This window comes from Balaenoptera musculus, chromosome 14 (genome assembly GCF_009873245.2).
Source record: "Balaenoptera musculus isolate JJ_BM4_2016_0621 chromosome 14, mBalMus1.pri.v3, whole genome shotgun sequence".
NCBI lineage: Eukaryota > Metazoa > Chordata > Mammalia > Artiodactyla > Balaenopteridae > Balaenoptera > Balaenoptera musculus.
In genome coordinates, this window is record NC_045798.1 from 37,756,368 (window position 1) to 37,778,069 (window position 21,702).

General features: G+C 40.0%; 1 protein-coding gene across 5 annotated transcripts in view; it reads left to right on the plus strand.

Moving 5' to 3' along the window:
* The window catches only part of YES1 (YES proto-oncogene 1, Src family tyrosine kinase), a 114,991-nt gene that overhangs the window by 21,143 nt on the left and 72,146 nt on the right, over positions 1–21,702 (plus strand). For 2 of the 5 annotated variants that reach the window (XM_036822973.1, XM_036822974.1), the window contains exon 1: positions 11,573–13,217. The exons of 2 other annotated variants lie outside the window; for them this stretch is intronic. The gene's annotated coding sequence lies outside the window, so the exon portion shown is untranslated. Of the gene's footprint in view, positions 1–11,572; positions 13,218–21,702 lie in introns of those variants that run through there. One more of the 5 variants, XM_036822978.1, reaches the window with a different exon arrangement.

The window sequence follows — 21,702 nt, forward strand, 5'->3', positions numbered from 1 at the left end:
AACTTACCTCAACATAATAAAGGCCATATATGACAAACCCACAGCCAGCATCGTTCTCAATGGTGAAAAACTGAAACAATTTCCTCTAAAATCAGGAACAAGACAAGGATGCCCACGCTCACCACTATTATTCAACATAGTTTTGGAAGTTTTAGCCACAGCAATCAGAGAAGAAAAAGAAAATAAAAGGAATCCAAATTGGAAGAGAAGAAGTAAAGCTGTCACTGTTTGCAGATGACATGACACTATACATAGAGAATCCTAAAAATGCTACCAGAAAACTGCTAGAGCTAATCAGTGAATTTGGTAAAGTAGCAGGATACAAAATTAATGCACAGAAATCTCTTGCATTCCTATACACTAATGATGAAAAATCTGAAAGAGAAATTAAGGAAACACTCCCATTTACCATTGCAACAAAAAGAATAAAATACCTAGGAATAAACCTACCTAAGGAGACAAAAGACCTGTATGCAGAAAACTATAAGACACTGATGAAAGAATTTAAAGATGTTACAAACAGATGGAGAGATATACCACGTTCTTGGATTGGAAGACTCAACATTGTGAAAAGTACTATACTACCCAAAGCAATCTACAGATTCAATGCAATCCCTGTCAATCTACCAATGACATTTTTCACAGAACTAGAACAAAAAATTTCACAATTTGCATGGAAACACAAAAGACCCCGAATAGCCAAAGCAATCTTGAGAAAGAAAAACAGAGTTGGAGGAATCAGGCTCCCTGACTTTAGACTATACTCCAAAGCTACAGTAATCAAGACAGTATGGTACTGGCACAAAAACAGAAATATAGATCAATGGAACGGGATAGAAAGCCCAGAGATAAACCCACACACATATGGTCAGAGATAAACCCACACACATATGGTCACCTTATCTTTGATAAAGGAGGCAAGAATATACAAAGGAGAAAAGACAGCCTCTTCAATAAGTGGTGCTGGGAAAACTGGACAGCTACATGTAAAAGAATGAAATTAGAACACTCCCTAACACCATACACAAAAATAAACTCAAAATAGATTAAATACCTAAATGTAAGGCCAGACATTATAAAACTCTTAGAGGAAAACATAGGCAGAACACTCTATGACATAAATCACAGCAAGATCCTTTTTGACCCACCTCCTAGAGAAATGGAAATAATAACAAAAATAAACAAATGGGACCTAATGAAACTTAAAATCTTTTGCACAGCAAAGGAAACCATAAACAAGACAAAAAGACAACCCTCAGAATGGGAGAAAGTATTTGCAAACGAAGCAACTGCAAAGGATTAATCTCCAAAATATACAAGCAGCTCATGCAGCTCAATATCAAAAGAACAAACAACCCAATCCAAAAATGGGCAGAAGATCTAAATAGACATTTCTCCAAAGAAGATCTACAGATTGCCAACAAACACATGAAAGGATGCTCAACATCACTAATCATTAGAGAAATACCAATCAAAACTACAATGAGGTATCACCTCACACCGGTCAGAATGGCCATCATCAAAAATTCTACAAACAATAAATGCTGGGTAGGGTGTGGAGAAAAAGGAACCCTCTTGCACTGTTGGTGGGAATGTAAATTGATACAGCCACTATGGAGAACAGTATGGAAGTGCCTTAAAAAACTAAAAATAGAACTACCATATGACCCAGCAATCCCACTACTGGGCATATACCCTGAGAAAACCATAATTCAAAAAGAGTCATGTACCACAATGTTCATTGCAGCACTATTTACAATAGCCAGGGCATGGAAGTAACCTAAGTGCCCATCGACAGATGAATGGATAAAGAAGATATGACACATATATACAATGGGATATTACTCAGCCATAAAGAAACAAAATTGAGTTATTTGTCGTGAGGTGGATGGACCTAGAGTCTGTCATACAGAGTGAAGCAAGTCAGAAAGAGAAAAACAAATACTGTATGCTAACACATATATATGGAATCTTAAAAAAAAAAAAAGATTCTGAAGAACCTAGGGACAGGACAGGAATAAAGACACAGACGTAGAGAATGGACTTGAGGGCATGGGGAGGGGGGAAGGGTAAGCTGGGACGAAGTGAGAGAGTAGCATTGACATATATACACTGCCAAATGTAAAATAGATAGCTAGTGGGAAGCAGCTGCATTGCACCGGGAGATCAGCTGGGTGCTTTGTGACCACCTAGAGGGGTGGGATAGGGAGGGTGGGAGAGAGACGCATGAGGGAGGTGATATGGGGATATATGTATATGTATAGCTGATTCACTTTGTTATACAGCAGAAACTAACACAACATTGTAAAGCAATTATACTCCAATAAAGATGTTAAAAAAAAAAAAGAGAGAAAGCCCACGTGCAGCAACAAAGACCCAATGCAGCCAAAAATAAATAAATAAATAATTTAAAATAAAATAAGATAAAAAGTAGAGTAGGGACTTCCCTGGTGGTCCAGTGGTTAAGACTCTGTGCTCCCAATTCCGGGGGTGGGGCGTCCAGGTTCGATACCTGGTTAGGGAACTAGATCCTGCATGCATGCCACAACTGAAGATCCTGCATGCAGCAATGAAGTTCCAGCGTGCTGAAACTAAGACCCAGCGCAGCCAAATAAATAAATAAATACTTTTTAAAAAAGAAAATAAAAAGTGGAGTAATCTCACAAACTGTGGTGAAGACAATTTAAATCAGCATATAAATCAGGGCAAAAGTCTAGTAAAAACAAACACTTAACAAATGATGGTTTCCAATTTTTATTGCCAAGAGATTGGAGTCATCTTGAGAAGCTGGGACCATGTCAAAATAATTTTGTGTTTGTTGAATTAGTAGAAGAGTATGTGTGTGTGTCACAGGATACAGCTATCATCAAGAAGAAAAAAGATAGGAAGACAGAACTTGACCTTTGCTGTTACTGTTTTCATTGCATTGACTTCAGTGCTTCATCTAAATTCTGCTTCTTATTTCTCAAGCTTCTTATGATCTTTTGCCTTCCTGGGGAGCTAATTAGAACAATTCTGATCTGAGGAAAAATACTAGATATTTTTGTGGCCAAATTCAACTGAACTAAAGTTGAACAACTCGTTATTTCAATAGAATGTAGCAAAGGAATTATAGGAGCTTTATTCTTAGGGGAAGATTCTTTATTGCAGAAACACCTTTGTTTGTTTGTTTGTTTTTAAGTGAAAAGTTTCTACTACTCAGCCAAAATCTTGGGATCTACAAAGGGCATTAAGAAGAGAGTTGATGGTCTGAACTGATGTGTTGATACTCCCTCCCCCACCCTTTTTAATGATTTCTCAGATAAGGTTTATTTAATATCAAGGAAACTCATATTTTTTAAACCAATATTCACCACCAAAAATACAAAATTCTATAATATTAAGTGGAGAAGGGCTACAGGATTGTAGGTCAATTTAAAACTTTAAAAATTTATTGCCAGAATTCTAGATAGAATGATATAGTGGTTAAAAGTGGAGGCTCTAAAATTAAGCTACTTGGGTTCAATTACCAGCTCTACCACTTTTAGCTGTATGTTTTTGTCTTAATTATTAACTTCTCTTTCCCGCATTTTCTTTGCCCATAAAATGGGAAGGATCATAATGATTATACTGCTTCAGAGTTTGCAGTAAGGATTGGAGATTTTGCTGCTACCGAATTGAACAGTGTAAATTGACAGAATTTTATAAGAAGGAGATTACAAATCAGCTAACTTTTTTATTGTAACCAACAGTGGAAAAAAAACATATTTTACATCATTACTCCTTATGTATTTGCATATAAGGGAAATAAGAGTTTGGCAAAAGAATCCTTCTTATATGCAATACACTCAGATATTTGTTTCTTTTTCTTTTTTTTTAAGATGCTGGTTGCCCTCCACTAAATTGATTTTGCCACTCACTAAGGACTGCAAACCACGGTGTAAAAAGCATTGCTCTAATAAAACCCCTTCACTTACAGTGGAAAAACTGAAGTCTTAAGAACCTGGGAAACTTACTTAAGATTATATAGCTAAGAAACGTGATACATCACATTAATAGAATGAAGGATAAAAATTATATGATCTCAATAGATGCAGAAAAAACATTTGACAAAATTCAACACCCTTTCATGATCAAAGCTCTCAAGAAATTGAGTGTAGAAGGAACATAGCTCACATAATATAAACTATATCTAAGAAACTCATAGCTAATATCACACTCAATAGTGAAAAGTGAAAAGCTTCTCCTATAAAATCAGGAATGAGACAAAAGTGCCCACTCTCACAATTCCTATTCAACCTAGTCCTGGAACTCCTAGTCAGAACAATCAGGCAAGAAAAAGAGATAAATGTAATCCTAGTGGAAAGAAGAGAATAGTGGGACAACTGACTATCCATTTAGAAAAAAAAAGAAAAATAAGATTGCTACTTCATGTCCTACAACATCAAACATATTCAAACGGACTAAATTTTTTAATGCAAAATAAAATCACAAAAATACTAGGAAAATATATATAAATAATTTTAGGTTGGAAAGGAAATTTTAAGACTGGTGATTTAAAAGAAACCAAAAAGGAAGAGATTGATAAATGGAATAAAATATTTCTCAAGTTCTCTGTATTAAAAGAAAACCTACAAATAAAGTTAAATGGCACATGAAAACTTGGAGGAAATGTTGCCATCGTTTATGAAAAATGAAGAATTCAAAATCTCAAAATAGGACACTTACAAATTCATAAAGACAATCACACCTAAATGCAAAGTTGGTAAAGGACAGTTCACAAAATTAGAAATATGAATGGCCAATAAATTTACACAAAACCTTCAAGAGAAATTTTTCTTTCTACAAATGGATAGTCAGTTGTCCCAGTATCCTACTCTTTCCATTGGAAATTACATAATGGCATTTACTTCCCTACATTTATGTACTTTATACTTATTCCTTTGATCTAGTCTATGTAGCATAAATGGTGTTTGATGTGCTAACTAACCTTATTGTGGTAATCATTTCACAATATATACGGGTATCAAAATCATCACCTTGCAAGCCTTAAACTTACACAATGTTATGTGTCAATTATACCTCAATAAAGCTGGGGAAAAAAGATTACATAGTTACAGAAGGGCATAAAATTCTGGAACCAGAATTTTCTTTTAATCAAGATACAATTTACATGCCACAAAATTCACCCTTTGAAGTGTACAATTCAGTGGTTTTTAGTTTATTCACAAAGTTGTGCAACCATTACCACTATCCGATTCCAGGATACTTTCTTCACCCCTAAAGAAACCCCCTGTCCAGGACTTCCCTGGTGGCACAGTGGTTAGGAATCCACCTGCCAATGCAGGGGACACGGGTTCAATCCCTGGTCCGGGAAGATCCCACATGCCGTGGAGCAACTAAGCCCGTGCGCCACAACTGCTGAAGCCCGCGCACCTAGAGCCTGTGCTCTGCAATAAGAGAAGCCACCGAAATGAGAAGCCCGCGCACTGCAAAGAAGAGTAGGCCCCACTCGCCACAACTAGAGGAAGCCCGTGCGCAGCAACAAGACCCAACGCAGCCAAAAATAAATAAATAATTTTTAAAAAGTGAAAAGACAACCCACAGAATGGGAGAACATTCCTGCAAATCATTATGTCTCATAAGGCACTTGTATCCAGAATGTACAAAGAATAATTACAGCTCAATAATAAAAATAAATGACAAACAAATTAAAAAAAAAAAAAAAAGAAAAGAAACCCCATATCCACTAGCAGTTGGACCAGAATTAGTATTTATTCCCAGTCCAAACATCTTTCCACTGTCATAGCTTTCTATCTTAAGGAACGCAAAACTTAATAAGTATTTATACGTCTAAATGACCAAATTTATCAAATACTTGCTAGGACTTTACGTAATTCTGTGCTATTTACCATCTCAAGATTTTATATAAATTTCTATATTCTTTGGGAGGTTTCTGGCTTTCTTGTTTTGTTTTTTACTTTCTACCAGGTTCTTGAGGGTACATGACAAACACTTAGGAACTAATCCTATGTACTCTAAACAGACTCAGGAAATGCTTTGTTCTTTGGATGTATAGCTCATCATCTCAAAGGAAATGAGACTGGTGATTTTTAAAGAGAATATGTGAGGCTTGGAGACTTTGACAAAAGGAAGAATTTTTTTTTTCTGTTTCAAGGTTTTCAAATAAAATCCACAACTAGACAATAGGTCCTTAAGAGGGCTAAGGAAAATCTAAATATTTTCCTGAACAGAAGTTCAAATAAATTTTAAAAGGGCCTTACTATAATATAAACAGAATTTCCAGTCTGGTTTTCAAAACAAAACATCCATTCCTTGGTCCCCAGCTCTGCTTCTATTTTAACTTGTTGGAATTAATTTTACGTGAAATGAGCATGAATGCCAATTTTCTATTTTATGCCAAAATTACCAGGTGTCCAAAAAAAAAAATCTCTACTTTGAAGTTAGTCACATTTGGATTATTTAAATAGCATCCTCTTTAGTGTGAGTCATTGTACGCTTTGATTCTTCAGTGCATGGCTGTTGATTCTTTAGTAAACATGCTTTCAAATATTCAGAAGGACACAGGCCCACAGGAATTAATGACCAGAACTCAGGGCTCAAAAATTTGAAATGGTTGTAGATTAGTCCACTATAAAGAAATGAAAATGATGATAATGACAATAAAGCTAAAAGATAATTTTAAAAAATAGTGGCTAGCTCTTTTAAGCAAAGCAAAAAAATTTTTTAAATTAAATTAGGTATAAAATGTAAAAACGATTGTATTAGTCTCCAATGAATATCCAAAAGAAAACTATGTATTTTAACATTAAATTTGGTAGGATATTAATTCCTTTTTCCCTGAAAAAAAAATCCACATAAAATCTTTGAAAATCTATTAATATTTAATTTGTTGAATTTCAATACAAAGAAAGTATACTGCCATTAATTTTCCAATCCTTCAAGTTAATAAAGTCATAAGATCTCTTTTAATACAGCATAAACTGAAATATACAGAATTTGTCAGGAGATAGTCTATGAATGCTTTATGAATGAATCAGCTGATTTTTAAAATATTAAACAACCTTACCTAGTTTGGGTGACTAGCTGTTTTACTGACTCTAATCACTGAGTTATGTTACCATGGAAGGCTTAACTACAGTTACCTAGCCTTGGCAGATTAATAAACCTTAATAATATAATTATAATATAATATATATATTTAATATATTATATTATATATATATTTATATTTATATTATATATATTATATATATTTATATATAAATATATTTATTTATATATATTATTATATATTAATAATATAATTATATATAAATATATATAATATAATATATATAATATATATAATATATTATAATATAATATAATATAATTAAAAAATATAAACCTTAACATTCATTTAACCTACATATTTTTTATTTGCCCAGGTAATTATATATGCTGTACATATAGTCATTTCTCAGATATTTGGTTCTTCAACTGAAGACCATGGTTCGAGGGAGGTGTCATTGGAAGACTGCCTTGATAGATGCCAAATACTAATCTCCAGAAAGTTAATATTCAATTCATAGTTTTTTCTGAATTGAATTCATTCTTTTTAGGTTAATCTCATACATCTTTTTAAGTTTGTCCCCAACCCTTTCTTAGAGATACAAAATTATACATTAAAGAATTTCCTATGAAATTTGTAGAATCCCACATTTCTTATTTATATTTCCTAATTATACAGGCAGTTTACCAATTTTAATTATTTTAGAATTTGGAGAAACAAATGCTGTTTTACATAGTCATTGAAATACATTTAAAAAATAATTTCTTTTCTGCAATGGGATCCAATCTGCAAATGGGAATAATACTACTAACCTCCAGAGTGATTATGAGGATTCAGTGAATGACTCAGGTAAAGCACCTGGCATATGGTAAGGGCTCAATAAGAGACAGCCATGGTTTTTACAACCCTGGTATCGGTGTTGCAGTCACATTAATTCATTCACATGACCTAAGACATTTCATCAAAGCATAGATCTTATGTTAGATATTTCTTATGTAAGATATTCCCCTAGAAAGAAGAGCAATTAAGTAGCTATTTCAAGTACTCAAAAGCCTTCTTCATGCACAAGTAAAAGAAGCGTAAATACACTTTGCTAAAGAATTAAAAGTGCATTATGGTGTACCTCATATAATAAGATCTTGTCAGATTTTAATTGCTCAGACACAATGCAAAAAATAATGATCTATACCATTGAAAGTGCAAAAAGAAAGCCTAGCTTTAAAACAATGTTAAAAGAGTTTTTCAAAGACATAGATTCATTCCAAACGTATTTTTAAACCCCAACTGCAGTGTTAGCTTGCAAAATATCTAATAAAAAAGAGTTCCCTGATTCCAGTCCTTTATGTTTCATGATCTGATGTTAGTTTATTTAAGAGATAAGAGCATGACTGATTTATAGTTTCTTTTCTAAACCTTTGACGTAGGTAAACATTCTAACTTCTTGCCTTTAAGCAAAGTTATGTTCTACTTTTTATAACCCATTTGTAAAGATTTCCAGGAAGTAGCAATCTGGTAGCAATTTCAGTGGTGTTTATACTCACTGTCAGAGACACTGACCACACATCAGCTTAATGTATCAGGTCAAACACTTGGGAATGGCTACAGGACTTGCACATATAGATCTTGGGAGGAAATTATAAGCCTATAGGGCAGAGGTATCAAATGGGTTTCAACATCTAACATCAATTTCAGGTGTTTGCTGCCTGAATCGTTGTGTTGAGAAGGATTTTGAGGATGGAGGTAGTGCTCTGGGAGAAAGGGTAGATGCCTGCTGCAATGTAAAAGCAATGACTGGACTTCCCTGGTGGCACAGTGGTTAAGAATCCACCTGTCAATGCAGGGGACACAGGTTCGATCCCTGGTCTGGGAAGATCCCACATGCCTCAGAGCAACTAAGCCCGTGCGCCACAACTACTGAGCCTGCGCTCTAGAGCTCGCGAGGCACAACTACTGAGCCTGCGTGCTGCAACTACTGAAGCCTGCACACCTAGAGCCCACGCTCCACAACAAGAGAGGCCACCACAATGAAAAGCCCTCACACTGCAATGAAGACCCAACACAGCCAAAAATAAATAAAAACTTAAAAAAAAAAAAAAAGCAATGACTGCCCCTGGCAGCTGGAGGAGGGACTGATTTGCCAGCTATGTTCTACTCTTGGGGTGTTACATGTGGCTCAAGGCAACTAGAGTTAGCATTGGGGTCCTACAAGCTCTTATCCCCAGAAAAGCTTCTCACTATGCATCTGCTTCATCCTCTCTCTGAAAACCAGCTCCCCCAGCCCTCACCCACCCCCATTGTGTGCAGGGGGCAGGAGGTGCTGCCCTCACAGCACTTGAGTTTACTGTCAGCAGTATGAGTAAGTAGCAGAAACTAACAGTGGCTCTTATTTGCAAAGAACAGAAGGTCTCCACTTAATTTAAGCAGAAAGAGAACTTAATTTTGGAAGTTCAGAGAATGAACAGGAGGATTGGTGGAGCAGGCTCAGGCAGGAACCAAGGGAGGCGGGGCAGAGTCCAGGTCCCGCCATAGGGATGGTCTGCTTAGGATGCAGGCGCCAGCAGCACTGCACACTTGCTGCTCCTGGACCCTCCCTACCCCTGGACACTCACCTTATGCCACTGGACCCTGAACTCCACCACACCATCATGAATAACCTCTGAGTTACCTTTGTGTCACTCCCTCAAAATTCCAAATTCCAAGCTGGAGCCTGAGAGTAGGGGGTACTCAGATCAAAGGGCTACACTCCGGCTATTGGGAGAGGACTGGTTCTGAGAGTAGAGGACCTTGGGTTAAACAGACACCCTCAAAAGGTGTCCACTGCATGCTATATTCTGCAAGGCAGACAGCATGTGAGAAGATGCCAAGTGCCATCCAGCTTAGAAACTGCTGTCACAGAACAGAGTGGTGAACCAAGTTGAGAGCATGAAAGTCTGAAGTTATGGCGAAGGCTATCTAGGAACAGGCAGAGTGGTACCCGGGGAGCTGGAGCTGCTGACACTGGTAGGGACTTCGCTAGGTATAACAGGCCTGGGACGAAACTACAGGAGAACTAGGAAGAACTGAAGTCAGAAAAATAAACCTAGATGATGCCGAAATAGATTCCAACAGCAAAGACTAGATTTCCAACAAATAGTCCCGGAGCTGCGGAGGCACACCAGGCACAGGGTGGAAATCTAAGACTGTAGACCAGGCAGGCAATAAGTTAGACACTGGAGAGAGCAACAAAACAGGGCAAAACGATGGGCTGGATTTGCTGCAGCTCACATAAGATCGCCGTTTCTTGTATCTGTTCATTGTAGGAGGTGTCCTTACACATCCAGTGGATTGCTTCTCTTAGACAGACCTTGCCCAGGTGTGTGCACCAGTCCTGGAGGTGATGAAGGCAGCAGAAATTGTATGGCATCTCGCCACAGAGCTTGGCACAACAACCTAACATTCAAGGATGGATACTTGCCTTTTGCTCGATTTTCCCCGTCTTTGTTTAGAGGGCTCCTCATATTTGCCCTAATTGGCCAGGTGGAGGAGGCAAGGCTGAGGTGGTGTAGATAACCCGAGGCACCGTGACTTAAGGAGATCCAAGCTTTGAATGGTTATGGTGGAAGGCATTTGGGGGGGAGGGGGTGGTAGTGAGGATAGTCATTAAAGAGCAGAGACCAGTGCCTGCACCTGTGTAGGACTGCAGGCTCTCTAGTTACCAGGAAGAGAAAATCATCATCACAGCCTCAGTGATGCAAGCAGCAACAGCAGCAGATGACCGACACAGGCAGGAGAGGTTTATTCCACACACAACCACTTCCTGGCAAAATCACATGTTCCAGGGTGAGAGGGAGTGGGCCCCAACGAAACTCCAAATCCTTCAGGCTCTCCATCAGTCAAATAATTGTAAGCATTAATAAACTTAAATAAACGATGTGTTTCACTTCTGTAGGGACTTAACCTATTTCATTAATTTATTTCAAGTTTTCCCCTAGCTTCTTCATCCAGCAGACTCGCCCAGGGATTCCATGATTTAGGTTCCTTATCACTCCTTAACCCATACATACCAGACCTCCCTGCTGTGTGGGAGGGACACAGGGGTGTGCTTCTTCATTGGTCCTTTTCACAAATGAACAGATTTTCACTTGAAAGCAATTTCTATTATACCAAACTCAGTGAGGCTTTAGAGATTCTCTTTGTCCCGTTTGTTTTAAATACGCCTGGAGATAAGTTAGACTCCAGATTGAAAAGTCTCCAGAATATTTACAGACTGAAGCTTGATGTTGTTAGATGAATATTCCAAAAGAGAAAACAGGGAATGAAGTAATAAAAAGAATTAAAATGAGGGTTAAGGGAAGAAAAGTGAAGATAAGTGAGTATAACAAAACATGTAGGATTCTGACACCCTCTCCCATCTTTAAAACTCCATACAGAACATCTTCAAAGCCACTTCATCCCTTGAGCTGGAGTAAACTAGTATTTTTGAGTTGATTTTTTTGAGGCTGAGAGTTTAGGACAAAAAAATACATAGAAGTTTAGAAAAGTAGCAGCTCAAGGAATTTATTTTCTAGTTAAAAAAAAAAAAGCTAAATATAAATTTACATGAAAATTTTAATGCCCAAGACAGTCAAGGGCAAATGAAGTTTAGCAGCTAAATCATATAAAGCACGATGTTACCTTTTAGTTAATGTGAATGCCTATGCCTATCTTTGGCTCATTTAGTGAGCTGAAAAAAAATTTTTTTCAAACCCTTATATTCATTTCCTAAGTTTCTAGAATACCAGAATACTGACACATATGATTGTACCATTTCTTATTTGTCGAAGATGATTCTGAATTTCGCTAAAAACCACAAAGGAAACCAACAATCCCAACATTAATAGTTCTGATAACCCCACCAAAGAGGAAATACGAAGAGGAAGTTAATCTGAGAGTCTGTCAGGGCAGAAGTGATTTCAGCAGAAGACACTCAATATTCAGCCCTTCTGGACACTGAATGACCCTCATTTTTTCCCAGTTCATTCTGGACCTTCTGGACCCTCTTCCTTCTGCTTCAGCGACTGGCTGCAAGGCCAGTAGGAAAGGTGCTTGGATTCAGATGAGCAGGATTCTAGTTGTGGCTGCTCCACGTTCGTTGCGGTGGCAGCCTCAGTTTCCACAGCTGTCAAACGGGACAATAATACCTGCCCCAGTTCCTCCTCTGGGACGTTGCCAGCATCGCCTGAGAACACGCTGTCCCAAGACAAGCCAAAGCCACCATTACTGGGAGAGTCGCCAACAAAACTCGGCTTCGGTTCCCTCTCCCGGCAAGGCTGGTTCGACCTACAGTCAACAGGAAGCTCCTGGGGCTGGGACAGGATCCCTGGATCGGAAGGAGGCCAGACGCGAGCGTTTCTGGACGGCGATCAGGCTGGTGATGAGGGTGTTAGTAACACCCCCCTGGCTGGGCTGAGATTTTACTATCCACGACAAAGGGTGCGGAAGCATAGTACTGAAGAGCAAACAGCCAACCCCCAAACTCCTGTACTCCCCCACGAAAACAAAGCCCTCGGCACTACAGAGAGCGGGGCGAGGGGAAAGGAGAAAGGCCGAGGCACCCCACCCTATCTTCCGCGGCAGCCGAGCCGCAGGTTCCGCGCGTGGGGAGGGGGCGCTGTGGGCCTGCTTTCCGTGTGGAGAAGCGCCTCCTCCTCACGCCCCCTCAGCCTGCGCCGCCTCGGGAATCCGCCCCGGACCCCGCCGCCATGTTGGGTCGGGATTAGTGACTCGGTCTCGCCGCCGACCGGGACGGCTGGAGGGCGGCCCGCAACCCGAAGGGACGCGCGCCGGCGTCGGAAGGCGGGGTCGCGGGAGCCCGGTCGGGAGCGGCGCGAGTTCCGGTGAGCGGGCGGCCGCGCGCGCAGGTAGCCCGCCCCCGCCCCTGCACGGGGGGGCGGGGCCGGGAGTGAGGGCGGGTACCGCGCGGGGAGGAGGTGGAGCGTGAGGCCGCGGGGTTGGGGAGCCCGGGAATTCCCTCCTGAAGTAGCGAGTTCCCGGCCGGCTGTGCCGTCGTCGCTGCCGCTCGGCGCCCGGGACGAGGAGGTGGAGGACGGAGAGGGCCCCGCGGGCCTCCCCTCCGCCCGCCGCCCCCTCCCCGCCACCCTTCCCCGCCGCTGCGGCGACTCATACGAGCGCGGCTGGAGCGCAGGTAAGGACGCTTCGGGGCCCCGCGGGCGGAGCAGGAGGCGGCCGATCCCGGCCCCGCAGCGCTAGGCCCGGCGCCTGCCAGCGCCCGGAGGCGCCGCCGCTCTCCGCCGGCTCCGAGTCGGGAAGTTGGGGAGAAACTTCTCCCCTCCCCCGGCCCGGCTCGCCCGACGGGCGTGTGTCCTTCCCGGCGCTACCTGCTCGCCCTCTGCCTCGGTCTCCGCCCAGTCCATTCCTTCCCGGTCCCGCCCAAGTCCGACCTAAGGTCCTGGGAGCGCCGGGACACCCGCACCCGCGTCTCTGAGGTTGTGCTGGCCGCCCGGCGAGGGGCCGGCGAGGTTTCTTTTGGCCGAAGTAAGGAGCGGGAGCAGCGGCCCCTTTCCGTCCCCGGGGTCGGGGGTCTGCCTGTCGGCGGACGCCGGGTGGCAACTGTGTCGGGAGAGCGGGCGGGGGATGGGGGGCGAGCGGGTGAGCCTCTCGCTGCGCTAGGTTTGATTGAAAACCGCAACATGTTAAAGTTTTCCTTTGTTTTGGGTTGGGGGTTGGGAAATATGCTGTTCAGCGTGCACTTTTAGTGTTATGACACTCCGTCTCCCATTTGGTTCGGTTCTCTGTCGTTCTCTGTCGACATGTGTTACAGAAAATTTTGTTTTAATGTGTGTTTTTCTTCTTGATAATTGCTTCCAGCTTTTGCTTTATTGGGCATGGGGCAACGTTGTTTTAAGAAGCTCTTAGAAAATCAAATCCGATGTAGGGTAGGGACTGCTTTAATTTTTGTTCTGTAGTGGGTGGGACCCAACATGGTTTGGATTTGGTAGAATTATTTTCTGCTTCATTAATTAAAACAGGCACGGCATGACACACGGTCTGACGATTTATAAATTGTTAGGGAAATGAAAAGCTGAGTCTCCACTGGAATCAAACTTTTATGTTCAAGCCATTTATTATGTGTATATGTTCCCACCGGAATGTGTGTTCACATAGATGATCTCACATATACATGTGTATGATGGTGGTATACTCGTGCATTGCAACTGCAGGATTGCAGTGGCAAAGTTAACTTGATAATTCTAAGTGTGTTTAAACCATCCTGTTAAATTATCTGTGGTTAAATTACACGCTAAGGAAAATATTACTAAATAGGTACACGTGACTGTAGGCATTTAAGGCAAAGTATGTGGTAAATCTAATGTATTAACTAGCACAATGGTTGGCACACAGTGGACAGGAAACATTTTGAATGGACAGGTAATGAAAGAGTGTCTTGTATTAGAAGCCAAGGATCTTGTATGTGTCACATGTGATTTTCATCTATTCTGTAAGAAAGTTATATTTCATTATTTATGTTTTGTTCTGTTTTTACTAATATATTAGATCCCTGCCATAGTTGACCCTTTAAGAAAAGGAAGTGTAATTGTATTTTAATTTTGGGACATTAGCTAAACCTCAGTGGAGATTTTTTTTTTTTTTTTTTTTCTCAGTGGAGATTTTTAATGCTGGTTGACAATTCATTGGGTCCTAATTTGAAAAAAAACAAATGACTTTGATCTGAATCTAAGTACAAGACAGTTCACATTCATGTTTCCAGGATAAAGTATAAAAGGGCTCTTAAAATATGTACTCTGCCGTAACCACCATAATGTTATAATAGCTTTAATTTTGCAGTACGTTTTTGCTGACTTCATAAACCACAAAATTGACTCCTTTCTGTTCAACCGAAAGTGAAATTACAGCTTTGACCTATCTTCTGGGATAGGTGGAATTTGTCTTATGGCTGAAGTATAATATTAATACATGGTTCAAGTTTTTTTTTTTTTTAAATCAGTGAATTCTCAAGCTGAAAAATCAACGTCTATGCAAATAAATCTCCTTCATGGTATGTAATGTTAAAAGAATAAATATCCTAAAAGATAGCAAGGACCCAGTGTAAATGAAATATTACCGACACATGCTTTAAGAGTTGTTTATGTAGAGTTCAAATTTGCATCCTTTTAGGCAGTAAATAATTTATTAATGTAATTTTTCTTTATAAATATGTTTAGCTCTTAATCTAGTGAGTCTGTTTAGCGTAGACGTTATTTATTATTAGTTTCTATTAGCATTATGTTAATAAAAGAAGCCTAACGTCAAACATTTTTAGAGAGCAGTATTAAGGTCTGGTATCTAGGAATGCAAACTCGGGGGGTAAAACTGTATTTTTTAAAAACCTGCAAGGAAGTGATTTCTGTAAAAGTAAAGATAAAAGAGGAGGGAGGAGGCTGTGATTGGGACCTGGCTCCTGAAGTGGTGGCAAAGTTCTTTACCCTGATGGTGGTATAGTTCAAGTGTATAGTTCATTAAGCCATGATTGGTTTTCTGTGTCTGTGTTTTAGTTTATGTGAAACTTTTTTTTTTCCCTTTTTAAAGAAGCCTGTGTGTAATGTACTTTACAGTGTATAAGGTGTTTCGCTAAAGGACTTAGTATTTGGTGACTGACTTTAGAATACTGCTGGGCTGCCCTTTGCAAACAGGGTTAGACCTATTAAACCATAACTGGGAAATACCAGCTGGCGTATGTAACTACTTTCACAGGTAAATAACATATGTTAATTATGTTAATATTTTGAGGAAATACACCAGGTTTAACTAACTTTAAATCCTCTTCAGTTTTGTATGTTGTACATGACAAGTAGTAGGTAATCAAAATGTTTATTAAACTAGGGAACACTGTTCTGTCATCAAATATAAAATATGCCCTATTTTTCAGAAGATTATGATAACATGACAGTTAAGACTCAAAATTTAACTATGGCATCAAGGTAATAAGTCTTTCATCCATTTTCAGTTTTCTGGAACAATAATTCTTTAGATTGGTAATTTCAGCCTGCGATTTGATATTCTTAAGGATGTCTTAAAATTCTCAGCATAAAATAAGTTTTCATTTACTCAGACTTTATGAAGATGTGCTGTATAGCACCTAAAGAAATGGTGTTTTGTTTCAAATGACGTTATGGTGTTGGAGTTTCCAAAATGCTGTGAATCGCTGCCTTATGCTACTTTACTTGCTTTGTGTAATGGCTTGCTGTGGTAGTTGTTGGCGTGGTTGCTTTGCACTGTGGTAATGTAGAGCTGAAGAGGAGATCATGGCTGTACCAAGTTCTTATATCACAGGAACTTTCAGTTATGTTACAAAGGTGATGTTTGTGGTGCTGGCTTTGTTGTGTGAATATTTACAGGAAGTTTTAGTTAAGATCTTCCATTGTTCAGAACCCTACATGGCTTAGGTCACCTTCAGTTCACGTTTAAACAGGTCTGTAATACAAATACAAGTTCCTCTAGCGAGGTATAACTGCTTTTCTTTAAAGGAAATCATCTGTTCCTGTTAAAGTACCTTGGTATCTGATTGGTAGTGTGTGCGGCGGTTTGTGTGGCTATGGTAGGGTATGTAGTCTCTCTTTTCTTCCTCTCAGCTGCTCCGGCGCCACAATTAGGCTGCCTATTGCTCAGCTACAGCTGCTGGGTGATTATGAACCATCCAGCTCCTGTCTAAACTCAGAGGCAGATTTAGCAAAAGGAGCTAGAGTAACAAGAGGGTGAAAGAGAAGAGCCAGTGCCGCTGCCAGGATCATTTTAACGTGTCTGTGTGCCAAGGAATCGTTGGCTGCAGCAGCGCCACTGTTGTCTTGGAACTAGCAGACTTGATAGCAACACATCCTGGTCTGGGTTAGGTTTACCTGGTGTTACTTTTTAAGATCTTGAAGCTCACTCCAGGAAAGAAAGGGAATCCTGTAATTTCAGAGTACAGGATAATGTACAGTGAGGTTACCGATGGGCTGAGCTATGCCTCTGCTCCCCCCCGCCGCCCCCCAACCGGGGACAGCAGTGCCCTTCAGTTTCCCTAATTTGCGTATATATGTGATTTCAGGTTCTCTGAAGCGTATACCATATACTCTGTGCCGTTTTAACCCGTGTCTCTTCGAAGTGCTGCTGCTGTTACTGTTGCTTGGCGGGTGGCAGAGCTGATATGCAGGTTCTTTGGACTCCCTGCTTTTCTTCCAGGAAGTGGAAGACCTTCAAAAGGGATTATTTCTAGAACTAGCTGCGCATGGCATATCCCCTGTGACTGCTGGAGTTTTGCAAGTAGGAACCCTAGATTATTTTTCCTGTTGTTCTTTATTCCTGAGGTGTGAGAAGATGGACCTCAGCAAACGCAGATACAGCATCAGCTCTCTATGGCAAGCCCCAGACTGGAAGAGGCCGCAGGCAAATTTTGCTGCCTCTAAAACGTTGCTCAGTGTGCCAAGCAAAGAGCAGCAGCATCTTGTCCTCTCGTTTACCACTACCGCTGGAAAATCTAGACAATTCCTGTTGCTCGTTCTGGCTTTGGAATTTAGTGGTTCAGGATTTGGCTAATTTGGGATGGGGAATAGAGAGTATTGGGAGAAGTAGCTCTCAAACTGGTATAACCAGAAGGAAGGAAGAAGTACGGAAGACTGTACACTTGAACATTAACAAGTACACATTGTTATCGTGGCACATACTTAACAAGACAGTGGTGTGTTGACCCCCTTCTCTGTGCTCCCACAGAACGCTGGTATCAAAGCACATTTCTCCTTGCATTCTAATTATTTCTTTCCATGACTGTGATATACTTGACTTAGAACTCACTGTGGCAAGGAACTGTTTTATATCAATCTTTGAGAACAGTCTCTAATAGAATAAATCCTTTTGAGTTGTATTCAGGGATGTGGTTCTGTGTATATTTATGAGTTTATATATACAGACTTTCTCCCCACACAACATGTTTTTAAGGTATACCTGTAGTAAAATTTTACAAAAGTAGCTTAGTACTTTTTCAGAAGCTGATGTTAAAACAAGTTCTTTAGATCTTTAACCCTCAAAAGTTTTGGTCTAGAAAATGATTTTATAAAACTGTTTAAAAAGTTTAAACTTTAAATGTGAACTTAAAGGTCATTTTGATATTTCTAACATAAACTGGAAACTCTTTGTAGTTGGGGCTATACTAGTTTCTAGTAAGGTTTATTTTAAATAAGTGTTTTTTTTACTATTTTAGTGAATGTTGAAAGCCCAAGATCCTAGATTGTAAAAAAAAATACATCTGGGGGACTTCCCTGGTGGTCTAATGGTTAAGACTCCATGCTTCCATTGCAGGGAGTGCAGGTTCGATCTCCAGTCGAAGAACGGGGATCCTGATGCCACGCAGTGCAGCCAAAAATTTAAAAAAACATTTTTTTTGGCGGGGGTATCCTATCATGGTATTAGTGACAGTCAGTATTATAATTGTGATAATATTCGTATATTCCAAGGACAAAAAGAAAAAGAAATCCTTGCTTTCTTGATGTAATCTGTGAAAGAATGCATAGGTCATAGGGTATGTCTGCTGAATTATTGGTGGGGGTGGAGGCAGGAAGTACTGGGAGGAAAAGACTGACCACTGAAACCTAAAGATTGTCTGGTTTCAGCCTCTGTTCCTAACAATATATGTAGACCTTAGGTTTTCTTAAACTGATTACAGAGGCTAGTCACTTCTCTAATTTTTTAATGTAACTTTTAGTTTCTTAGCGTTAAGTAGAAATTGCGGTGGGGTGGAGAAAATTGGTGGCTTTTGCTGCATAAGTTAATACTTACAACTGTTTCATGGCAAGTTTATTGATTTTTTTTTGGCTGTGTTGGGTCTTCATTGCTGTGCGGGCTTTCTCCAGTTGTGGAGAGCGGGAGCCACTCTTTGTTGTGGTGCGCGGGCTTCTCTTGTTGCGGAGCACGGGCTCCAGGCACGCGGGCTTCAGTAGTTGCAGCGCGAGGGCACAGGAGTTGTGGCTCGTGGGCTCTAGAGCTCAGGCTCAGTAGTTACGGCACACGGGCTTAGTTGCTCCGCGGCATGTGGGATCTTCCCGGACCAGGGATCGAACCCATGTTCCCTGCATTGGCAGGTGGATTCTCAACCACTGCGCCACCAGGGAAGTCCCAAGTTTATTGATTTCTTACATTTGTTCTGATGCAATTAGTATTTTCATATTATGGATACTTTTTTTTTTTTTTTTTAATATTTATTTATTTAGCTGCGCCGGGTCTTAGCTGCAGCATGCGGGATCTAGTTCCCTGACCAGCGATCGAACCCAGGCCCCCTGCGTTGGGAGCGTGGAGCCTTAACCACTGGACCACCAGGGAAGTCCCTGGATACTTTTTAATTAATAGCAGTCAGGCATTTGAAAAGGAGCAGAGAAGGTAACATGGTGTAATAAGGACAAGACTAAAAGGTAGAAGACCATCTGGATTTTAATTCCACTTGTGACAGTGAAGAGCTGTGTGGCCTTGGTCAATTCATTGAACTTCATAGGCCTCAGCTTCACCATTTGAAACGGGGGTACAGTTGGGCCAGATGTTTTCTAATATTCTTTCAGCCTTATTTAAATATGTGGCTCTACTGCAGTTGAAGTTTTTATATTGATAAAATTTTAAGGAAATGTTTTAGAGTCTAGAATTTGAAATAAAATTAGATACCAGGTAAATAAAAGTTAGGGTAAAAAACTGACCCACAGACTTGACCCTGGACTTTCTCAGACAAATAAAGTGTATTCCATTCATTAAGTGGACATTTATTAAACCTGTGGTGCAACAAATACTATGCCAGTTTTGATGTTATAAAAATGATTGCAGCATGACTACTACCTTCTAGGAATTCACAGTTGGGTGGAACTGGCTATAATTATGAGGCTGTTATAAATTTTTTAGATTGATCTTTTTAGTGGGATAATCCATTAGAATACTTCTCTGATTTTTGATGGGTGTTAGGGTGTGATACATCTGAAACTTTAATAAATCCCTTTGTACTACATAGATTTAGCCTCAAGTAAACCGATTCAATTCTCTAGGCGGGAAGACTTGATGTTTTTCTAGATGTTAGTTCATTACAGATACTTGTGACTCACATACACAGGCTCCACAACACCTATACAGAAGATTTACTATAAGAAAACACATTTGAGAGCAAGGCTTTTAAAAAAACATTTCAGATTTATTTTGCAGTAAAATTAGAAAAGGACTGAATGATTCATTGAAGCACATAGTTGTGATGTCAGTTAACAGGTAGTTATGACGGGATGACAGCTTTGCTGCATTGTATCGGGAAAAGAGTCACTGACATTAAAACATCTTTTTTAATTGACAAAAGCGCAGACTAATTGTTTTGGATATTTTTCTTTAATACATGTAGTTAACGTTTAGAACAAAATAAGCATGGGCATTTGAAAATGGTTAGCTTTTTAAGGTTTGCATAATAGATTTTGTAGAAAGAAAGAGAAGGAAGGAAAAGAAAAGAAACTAAAATTATAAGGTGGAAAATCAGAATATTTTTCCCAGAAAAAGTTCTTTTCTGTAAGGTTAGCCTTTTTGGTTAGATTTCTGGGCAGCCCATTGGAGTTTATTTGTAAAAACCTAACATAAAGATACAACAGTGTTTCTGTGGTAAATATGTTCTGATTGATTTTAAGTTTTGTGTTTTTGTGTTGTTGTTGTTGTTTTTTTTTAATTTGCTGAGCTCTTTGAGCAAATGAAATACTTGGCCTACTAAACGCTCTGATTATACAGTGGATAACCTGTAGCCTTGCCAGTTGTCCTCCCTCCCCACCTTCCCTGCTTTTCACTATTGAAAAATCACTGTTACGAGCTCCATATTAGGATGCTAGGACTCTGAGCTTAATTTAAGGACAGAAGCTTCCCTAGTTCCTCCCACCTGCTTGCTAGGCACTGTGAAACTTGCTTCCTACCCTGACCCAGTGTGAGAAATGGAAACAGGTCAAAAGATTGGGAATGAGAAACAAAAATGAGGAGAGTAGAAGAGGAAAAATGAGAAGTGGATGTAGTATGAAGTTTATAATTTTCTTTTTTTGTGTCCTTTTTTCTTTTTCCCACCCATTCACTCCTTCTGTTAGGTATTGGGTAAAGACGGAGGAAAGCCTGTTTTATTTTTTATTTTTAGATTTTATTTATTTATTTTCTTTTAAAAAATTTTTTGGCTGCATCGGGTCTCAGTTGTGGCATGTGGGATCTTTCATTGTGGCGTGGGCTCTTCGTTTTGGCACACGGGCTTCTCTCTAGTTGTGGCGTGTGGGCTTCAGAGCACGTGGGCTCTGTAGTTTGCAGCACACGGGCTCTCTCGTTGAGGCACGCAAGCTCAGTAGTTGTGGTATGGGGACTTAGTTGCCCTGCAGCACGTGGGATCTTAGTTCCCTGACCAGGGATTGAACCCCCGTCCCCTGCATTGGAAGGCGGATTCTTTACCACTGGACCACCAGGGAAGTCCCAAGAAAGCCTGTTTTATGTCAGATGCTTTGCTATACATTCATATACATTTTCACGTTTAAGTTAAATCTTTGAAAAGGCATTCCAGAAACACACAGGAATCATGCATAAGATAGGCTTTTATTACACACAAAGAAACTGAGGATCAGTAAGTATATGTAATTTGCTAAGGTCACATGACTCGTTGA